The sequence below is a fragment of the Tenrec ecaudatus genome, chromosome 5 (genome assembly GCF_050624435.1).
Source record: "Tenrec ecaudatus isolate mTenEca1 chromosome 5, mTenEca1.hap1, whole genome shotgun sequence".
Classification (NCBI taxonomy): domain Eukaryota; kingdom Metazoa; phylum Chordata; class Mammalia; order Afrosoricida; family Tenrecidae; genus Tenrec; species Tenrec ecaudatus.
The window spans coordinates 89,737,938-89,748,183 of record NC_134534.1 but is presented as its reverse complement, the minus strand read 5'-3'; the positions used below and the strand labels follow the sequence as shown (position 1 = coordinate 89,748,183).

Below are 10,246 nucleotides of genomic sequence, written 5' to 3'. Positions count from 1 at the left end.
GTGCATACTCAGTAAACCAATATTTTGTAGATTACATTCATGATAATACAATATTATTGCCTTAAGTTTGGTTCTCTAGAGAAGTAGAGCCAGTGAAGCTTATGCAAGTTTATATACACAGATATGTACCGAGGAAATGACTCACCGAAGGGAGCAGTTATCAGGCATCAAAGAACAAAAAAGCATAGCTTTATGTACTCACCTCCCTGATACAATAGCTGAAGACAAATGGGTGCATAAGCAAATGTGGTGAAGAAAGCAGATGGTGCCCGGCTATCAAAAGAAATAGCATCTGTGGTCTTAAAGGCTTGAAAGTAAACAAGTGGCCATCTAGCTCAGAAGCAACAAAGCCCACATGGAAGAAGCACACCAGCCTGTGAGATCATGAGGTGTTGAAGAGATCAGGTATCAGGCATCAACAGAACAAAAAAATCATATCATATTGAATGAGGGGGGGAGTGTAGAGTGTAGACCCAAAGCCCATTTGCAGGCCACTGGACATCCCCTTACAGAAGGTTCTCGGGGAGGAGACGAGCCAATCAGGGTGCGATGCAGCAATGATGAAACATACAAATTTCCTCTAGTTCCTAAATGCTTCCTCCTCCCCCATTATCATGATACCAATTCTACCTTACAAATCTAGCTAGACCAGAGGATGTACACTGGTACAGATAGGAACTGGAAACACAGGGAATCTAGGATGGACAATCCCTTCAGGACCAGTGGTGAGAGTGGTGATACCGGGAGGGTAAAAGGAGAGTGGGGTAGAAAGGGGGAACCGATTACAAGGATCTACACAGAAAAGTGGGTGAAGGGAGATGTCGGACAGTGTAAGATATGACAAAATAATAATTTATAAATTATCAAGGGTTCGTGAGGGAGGGGGAAAATGAGGAGCTGATGCCAGGGGCTTATATGGAGAGCAAATGTTTTGAGAATGCCGAGGGTAACAAATGTACAACTGTGCTTTATACAATTGTATGTATGGATTGTGTTAAGAGTTGTATGAGCCCCCAATAAAATGATAAAAAAAAGAAAAAGGAAATGGCTCACATAGTTTAGAGGCTGGTGTGTTTGAACTCCATTAGTCAAATGTCAGGCTGCAGCTTGTGATTCACATGGCTGCAGTGGCTGATGAGCCCAAGATAAACAAGTCACATGGCCAACTTCTGGCCCTGGAGACAAGTGAATCCAAGATTGGCACGTAAAATGATAGACTTCAGTCGGCTCCCAGGATGGGTAGGCAATGCAGTACACTGCTGGTTCAAGTCCAAAGAACTAGAGATCATATGACAAGGCAAGTGCAGGATCTAGACTCAGCAAAAGCAAAATTTTGAAAGCAGAATGTCCACATATGTTGGAAGTGGGTCACAGTCCCTGGGAAACTCTTCCACTTGAAAGGGCACTGCTACCAGATCTCATCTCGGATGTGATTACATTACACTCATCACGGGAAATGATTTCATCTTAACTGTCCTATGGGGTCTTGTGTACCCGATGTATCAGTGTAATGTGTCTTTTGATCTTTGACAGTTGCTTCCTTGAGCATTGATTGTGGATCCACGCATGACAAAACGCTCCGCAGTTTCCGTCTTTTGTCCTTTTATCATGATGTCGCCTATTGCTACAATTGTAAGGATTTGGGTCTTCTTTATGTTGAGTTGCAATTCATACTGAAGACTGCAATCCTTGATTTGTTTATTTTTAAAACAAATATTCAAAACTGGCTCTTTTCATACACTAAACATTTCTGAGATTTGAAGTTTTTTATGCTCGAGCATACAATACCGCAATGTTGCCTCCATAAAAAAGATCATCTTTCTTGAGAAAAAGCTCAGCCAGCAGAGGTTATGTTTCATTAAGCATCAAACCCTGGCTATATACAGAAGAGAAAGCACTTTGATTATACTTCACAGGTTCCCGCGTTCTCTCTCTCTCTTTCTCTCTCTCACTATGGCAACATCCAATATCTGACTATTTTGACATTTAAAAAAATCAACAGGAACACTACTTTATTCTTTGGCTTCCAGTGACAGATGATTCAGGAATAATACTTCTGATTTTTAGTTCCTTCTGGGTATTTATAACCAGAGACAAAATATATGTTCGCTGCAGTCATTGTTGCAAAATTTTACTTGCATGTGATATCAATGATTGTTATATAATTTGAACATTCTGTTGGGTCACCTTTCTTTGGAATGGTACAAAATGGAGCCCTTCCAGTCCATTGGCCAAGGACTGTCTACTAGATTTCCTGGCCTAGATGAGTAAGTCCTCCCAGTGCTTCACCAGGGCACATTTATTGAAACATTTCAATCAGTATTCCATCAATTCCTAGAACTTTGTTTTTGGCTAATGTTTGAATGCTTATTGAATTTCTCCTTTTAGTACCATTGGCTCTTGTTCAGAAGCTGCCTTTGGAAATAGTGGAATGTGTACTAGTTCTGTTTTGGTACAGTGACTGTGTATTTTCTCCATCTTCTTTGCTGCTTCGTGCATCACCCAATATTTTGTCCATAGAGACTTTCAAGATTGCAATTTGAGGTTTGAATCTCGTCTTGAGTTTTTCCAGATTTCAGATATGCTAAGTATACTCTTCCTTTTTGGTTTTCTAATTCTAGGCCTTTGCACATTTCATCATATATTTCATTATAATATTTTACTTTGTCTTCTTGAGCTTCCCTTCAAAATTTCTTCAGGTCCCTGACTTACTTCATCACTCTGTCATGTTCCTTAGCTACACTGTAAAGAAGAGGACGTTTCCATCTCTTCTGACATCCACACCGATCTTTTCTTTCTTTCCTGTCTACTTAATGACTTTTTTCTTTCTTCATTAATGATATTCCTGATGGCCTCCAAGAGTTCTTTCATTAGTGTTCAATACAGCAAATCTGTTCTTGAAATTTAGGTGACACGGACTCACTGTCATATTTTGGCTCTTGTGGACTAAATTATCTTCAGCTTCAACTTGTACTTACATAGGAATAATTAATGGTTTGTTCCATGGTCAGCCCCTGGCCTGGCTTTAGCTGCTGATATTGAGCTTCTTCATCATCCCTTCCCACAGATGGAGTCCATTTGACTTCTATGTATTCTATCTGGAGAAGTCCAGGTGTATAGTCGATGTCTGAAATAAGGTATTTGCTATGAACAAGTTATTGGTCTGACAAAATTTTATTGTGTGATCTCCAGTTTCATATCTATCATCAAGATCATATTTTCCAACTATTGTTCATTCTTCTTTGTTTCCAACTTTTGCATTCTGAGCACCAAAAATCTTCAGATTTCCTTGAAGGCTGAAAAAGATAAGCCTTCCACAGACAGCTACCACAGACAGCATTGTACTTCAATCTTGAAGTGTCCTTTTTGACAGTGAATGCGATGCCACTCCTCTTGATTATGTCATCCCCAGCATAGTAAACCATATGATTTTCAGATTCAAAATGGTCACTCCCAGTCTATTTCAGCTCACTAACCTAGAACATCAGTCTTTATTCATTCCATTTCATTTTTTTTGGCTCTTTTCAGTTTATTGCATGAAGGAGTTACACTAGTCCAAGTTAAAAGTGGACCCCAAATAGTTACATCATACAAGCTGTGAGGTTTTAAACTTGTGACAAGGGACAGAGGGAATTTTTCTACTCATCGCAAGGAAATCCTCACTTAAGCTTCCATGAGCCACAAGCACTTAAAACCCATGACCCTTCAGCTGGTCGTCCTTAGCCAGTCCAATCTCTACAAGGAACTGGCATATGTTCTTGCGCTGGTCACCCTGGAGCTGAATCACTTCTCCATATTCTGGAAGCTCAATCACAGGACCATTGCAGGCAAATTTCTTCTTCAAGGCCTTCACTAGCTTCTTTTTGTCGTAGTCATCAGCGATCCCTTGGACAGTGGTCAGGGTCTTCCTGCCGTTGCGCTGTTGAATTCTTATATGGATATAATCCTCTGTCCCCGCAGGCAGCAGGTCATCACCCTGACTTGCATCAGCAAAGGGATCGAAAGAGTGGAGGTTCTGGATAGCGGACATACGATACGATTCCTTTTCCTCGGTGGAAACGGCCTGCGGAAGGCGGCGGCTGGAGAAGGCGGGCAGGGGGGACGGAGCGTCGGGAAGCGAGGGGGCTCGGGGGGAGGCTGCTGAGTCCTCGGCGGCGGCTCAGTGACTGGGGCCATTCCATTTCATTTTTGATGACTTCCGTTTTCCCCTAGATTCATACTGGGTACATTCCAAGTTCTGATTACTAGTAGATTTATACAGACGCTTCTTATTACCTTGAGTTGTGCCCCATCAGCAAATGGAGATCCCAGTGGCTGCAGTCCCACAGGCTTAATTCAATTCACATCACCATGGTTGACTCTACTTTGAGAAAGCAGCTCCTCCTTAGTCACATTTTGAGTGCCTTCTGAACCAAGAGGCCCAGTGTCCCACACTGTCTCTGACAACGCTCTACTTCCATTCTTTAGGCTTTCAGTATCTGACGTTACCATGGTACGCATAAGGTTATCAATGGCTACCTTTTCCAAAAGGCAACTGATTCCTTCTTCCAAATCAGTTCTTATTCTGGAAGCTCCACTGAAGCCTGTTCACTCCGGTGACCTCGCTGGCATTAGGAATACCAGTGATATAGTTTCCAGGAACACAGATGCCACTGCAGTATGGAAAACTGACCCAAAATTGGCGAATCTTGTTTATCTATATACCAAATTCCCTGCTTGTGAGTCAATTCTCATTCACAGTGACCCTAAGGGCCAAGGTAGACCGGCCCCTATGGGTTTCTGAGACTATAACGATTTTATTATTATTATTATTAATTTTTCATAGTTTAATGTATTTTAACAGCAAACTTACAGCAACACCACAGAAGAACATGTATTTGCATGTAGAACAACTTAAGTTAAAAAGTATATTGAATGGATGGAGTATACTATATGACAAAAATGCTACCAACTCCATTTAGTTACTGTCAATGAGAAATTTACTTGTTTTTTAAAAATCCAAATGGTGGCATTGTCCAGAAAGTTTTAACAGGTATATTTATAATTGTTATAAAGTTGAACTGCTGAAAGAATACTTTGTTCTATTAAATTGGCATCTTTTGATGCTCACCTTCTTGACACAATCGCTGAAGACAAAGTGGTTGAACAAGCAAATGTGGTGAAGAAAGCTGATGATGCCCAGTTATCAAAAGATATAGCGCCTTGGGTCTTAAAGACTTGAAGGTAAACAAGTGGGCATTTAGCTCAGAAGCAACAAAGCCCACGTGGAAGAAGCACACCAGCCTGTGTGATCATAAGGTATCGAAGAGATCAGGTATCAGGCATCATCAGAACAAAAAAATCGTATCATTGTGAATGAGGCTGTGGGGAGTGCAGAGTGGAGCCATAGGCCACTGGACATTCTGTTACAGAAGGGTCTCAGGGAGGAGACGAGCCAGTCAGGGTGCAGTGTAGCAACGATGAAACATACAACTTTCCTCTAGTTCCTAAATGCTTCTTCCCCCTCCCCCACCCCACTATCATGATCCCAATTTTACCTTACAAATCTGGCTAGACCAGAGGATGTACAATGGTACAGATAGGAACTGGAAACACAGGGAATTCAGGACAGGTGATCCCTTCAGGACCAGTCGTGTGAGTAGTGATACTGGGAGGGTGGAGGGAGGGTGGGTTGGAAAGGGAGAACTGATTAGAAGGATCTACATATAATCTCCTCCCTGGGGGACAGACAACAGAAAAGTGGGTGAAGGGAGATGTCGGACAGTGAAAAAAATGACAAAATATCATTTATAATTATCAAGGGTTCATGAGGGAGGGGGAGCGGGGAGAGAAGGGGAAAAATGAGGAGCTGATGCCAGGGGCTTAAGTGGAGAGCAAATGTTTTTAGAATGGTGAGGGCAATGAATATACAAATATGCTTTATACAATTGATCTATGTATGGATTGTGATAAGAGTTGTATGAGCTTCTAATAAATGATTAAGAAAAAAAATTGAACTGCTGAAATGTGTTTACTGAAACATTTTGACTTGCATTAATGCTTTATGTCCTGGCAATAAATTAAAAATTCATACACAAAAATAGAAAAACAACCAATACCCAGTTTTTGCCTCTATTTTTCCCATTCACAATCATATACATCATTTGGACCCATGGGAAAAAAACAAAAACAAAAAACTAACGTTCAGAACTACCAATAATAGTAAGAAGAGAATCTCTTTTTTTTTTCTTTTTAAAGAATGAGCTGTTTCCCATCAAAGTGGATTCTTCAGCATGTTCTCCAAGTATAAGGCACGCTAGCAGGATGCCTTTGGTCCTAATTGTTTTATGTTTGGCATGGATAGCACACAGGTTAGTGTCTTCACACACAAAAAAACCATCCCAACCAGATAGGCCGCACTTACCTCCTGCAAAGCACCAATAGCTGTGCTTCTATTTTGAAGTCCTCAACAAATTCTCACTCCAGATGCTGGAAGGGAAGTTTTCAAATGAGAAGTTTGGTAGACTTGCTTTTCTCCTTTTTTTGGAATCATTTTATTGGGAGCTTGTACAATTCTTATCACAATTCATACATCCATCCATTGTGTCAAGCACATTTGTACATTTGTTGCCATCATCATTCTCAAAACATTTGCCTTCCACTTGAGCCCTTAAAATCAGCTCACTTTCCCCCTTCCCTCACCCTTCCACCTCCATCATGAACCCTTCATAATTCATAAATTATTATTATTTTGTCATATCTTACAACTTCTGATAACGTCCGATGTCAGGAAGCACCACAGGACCAGGATTGCAGCCATGCAGTTTCTTCACCCTCCAGTAGAGGGTGCACTCCTGCGAGCGGTCCTCATAGCCAGCTGCTGGCTGGGTGCTGTACCGCCGGTTGATCTGCAGGCAGTCTGCTGTAGACAAGCCATGGTAACAACAGCTCCTCACTTATACCCCTTTTCCTTCCGGTGCTGTCATTAGAGAGCCACAAAAACACAGTGATGTTAAGTCTTGACGCAAGTGGAAAGCTTTGTCTTTCTCCCAGAGAGCAGCCAGTCATTTCAAAGTACTCACTTTGAGGTTAGCAGCCCAACATATAACCACTATGCCAACAGGGCTTCTCTCTCTCTGTCTCTCTCTCTCTCTCTCTCAGAGATAGAGACATAGAGAGGTAGATAATTATTATTTCTGAATGACGTTGGTGGAAATTCCAAACTAATGTAAAAACCAAAGAAAGTTCATTAAAAATTAGAAGGAATATTAGACAAAAATGAAGATCCCCAACAAAATGCCTAAAAGTTGCAGGTCACTGCTATTTTTATACAAAGTATTGTCATTCATGTAGAAGGACCACATGGCCAGCCCGACTATGAGATATGACATCCCTCACTGACTATGGCCCTGCAGGGGACAGCACCAGAGACACAGTGTGGGAATTACACCCTACCTGATCCCACCACACCGAGGCAAAGCCCTGGGGGAGTGCAGTGGAACAGCAAGGGAATGGAGTGGCAAGGTCCCCAGGGAATCCTGAAAGTGGACTTTGGGGCCAGGGCGTGGTGCCCCAACAGACTGGACTGGAAAACACTCCTAAGGGCCAACAAATGATCCTTGAACTAACTACAAGCTTTTCTTTCTTGATGTGTTTTGTTTTGTTCTTTGTCAGTGGTTTGTTGTTGCTTTGTTGTATACTGTTGCTTGGTTTTGCTCTGTCTTGTTTTTGTGCATGTTATTATCTCCACAGGTCTGTCTAAATAAGGTAGGTTGGATGAACTATCTGGAGGAAAAACAATGGGACTGACAGTTCCGGGGGGACATGGGATAAGGGCAGGTGGGGGGTAAGGAAGTGGTGTTAACAAACCCAGGGACAAGGGAACAACAAGAGATCCAAATTGGTGGTGAGATGGGTATGGGAGGCCTGGTAGGGAATGATCAAGGGTAAGGTAACAAAGAGGTATAGCTGAAACCCAGGTGGGGACGGAGCACGATAGTGGGACAGGAGGAAAGTCAATGGAAATAGAGGAAAGAGCTAGGAGGCAAAGGGCATTTATAGAGGTCTAGACAAAGACATGTACATATGCAAATATATATATGAGGATGGGGAAATAGATCTATGTGCCTATATTTATAGGTTTAGTATTAAGGTAGCAGAAGGACCTTGGGTCTCTACTCAAGCACTCCCTCAATGTATTACTTTTTTCTATTAAATTGGCATTCTATGATGCTCACCCTCCTGACACAACTGCTGAAGCCAAAGCGGGTGAATAAGCAAATGTAGTGAAGATAGCTGATGGTGCCCAGTTATCAAAAGATTTAGCATCTGGGGTCTTAAAGGCTTGAAGATAACCAAGCAGCCATCTATCTCAGAAGCAACAAGGCCCACATGGAAGAACACACCAGCCTGTGTGATCACGTGGTTCCGAAGGGATCAGTTATCAGGTATCAAAGAACAAAAAATCATATCATTGGGTGCACACCTCCATGATACGATTGCTGAGGATAAATGGGTGCATAAGCAAATGTGGCGAAGAAAACTGATGGTGCCCGGCTATCAAAAGAGATAGTGTCTGGGGTCTTAAAGGCTTGAAGGTGAACAAGCAGCCATCTAGCGCAGGAGCAACAAAGCCCACATGGAAGAAGCACACCAGCCTGTGTGATCATGAGGTGTCGAAGGGATCAGGTATAAGGCATCATCAGGAAAAAAAATCTTACCATAGTGAATGAAGGGAGAAGTGCAGAGTGGAGACCCAAAGCCCATTTGTCTGCCACTGGAGATCTCCTTGCAGAGGGGTCTAGGGGAGGAGATGAGTCAGTCAAGGTGCAATGTAGCACTGATGAAGAATACAGCTTTCTTCCAGTTCCTAAATGCGTCCTCCCTCCCACCCCCATTCCCCCCCCACCGCCCACAGACACACACACTATCACGATCCGAATTCTACCTTGCAAGTCTGGATAGAGCAGAGGTTGTACACTGCTGCAGATAGGAGCTGGGGGCACAGGGAATCCAGGGCGGATGATACCTTCAGGACCAGGGGTGTGTGGTGTGATACTGGGAGGGTAGAGGGTGAGTGGGTTGGAAAGAGGGAACCGATTACAAGGATCTACATGTGACCTCCTCACTGGGGGACGGACAACAGAAAAGTGGGTGAAGGGAGACATTAGACAGGGAAAGATATGACAAAATAATAATTTATAAATTATCAAGGGCTCATGAGGGAGGGAGAAAAAAGGAGGACCTGATGCAAAGGGCTTAAGTGGAGAGCAAATGCTTTGAAAATGATGAGGGCAAAGAATGTACAGATGTGCTTTACACAATTAATATATGTATGGATTGTGATAAGAATTGTATGAGTGCCTAATAAATGGTTTTAAAAAAAGTGTTTCATTGACATGTAATTCACATACAATATAATTCAATAGTTTAAGCATATTCTAAAAAGTTGTGCAATCATTACCATAGTTAATCCCTATTTTCTCCCAACCTCCCCTGCCATAACCCTAAGAAACTTTTACTCTAGCTCTTTCCTTTTTTCTTTTAGTTATTTTCGTTATGTTGGATTTGGGAAGGGAAAGCGAGCTCACCGTGGGCCCATGGAAGAATCCGACCAGTTGAGACGCAAAAGCGGCTAAAGGAGTTTATTAGCTAGCTTGAGCTAGGGCTTCCTCCCTCCGCTGCCTGGTGCAGCAGGGAACCAGCATCCAAAGGGAATCAGCCAGAGCTCTTTGTCCCTGGGCTTTTATAGCTCCAGGGGCAAGGGGTGGGGCAAGGGGCGGGGCAAGGGGCAGGGCAAGGGGCGGGGCAAGGGGCTGTCCAGGGTTGTTGTTCTTTAAACGTATTGGAGAAAACTTGTGGCGCCAGCATTGTCCAGCGGTCATTGGTGAGTGGGGGGTGGGGTGTGTGTGTGTGTGTGTGTGTGTGTGTGTGTGTGTGTGTGTGTGTGTGTGTGTGTGTGTGTGTGTGTGTGTGTGTGTGTGTGTGTTTCTGATTGACCGGTCACTGGTGGGCTGTCACTCGAACTCTATTGGCTAAAGTGTCATCAGGTGATGTGTCCCATTGGTTAGGTTGGATCAGGCGATGTCAGGAGATGTGTTGCATCAGTGACCAGGAACCTGAAACCAAAACTTAGGCCTACCTTAAACTTTGGTTTTCATACAGCCTGTTTTAACTTTTACTCTGCTGATTCTAGCAGTTTCACACCCACGCCCCACAGTTATAGAATTATATAGCCTGGGTTTATATCAAGAAAAACATATAAAAT

The 10,246-nt window shown here is 42.8% G+C and overlaps 1 pseudogene; it reads right to left on the bottom strand.

Annotated features, from left to right (window-relative positions):
* Positions 1-3,688: 3,688 nt before the first annotated feature.
* On the bottom strand, positions 3,689-4,130 carry LOC142448839 (eukaryotic translation initiation factor 1 pseudogene; annotated as a pseudogene).
* Positions 4,131-10,246: the final 6,116 nt, after the last annotated feature.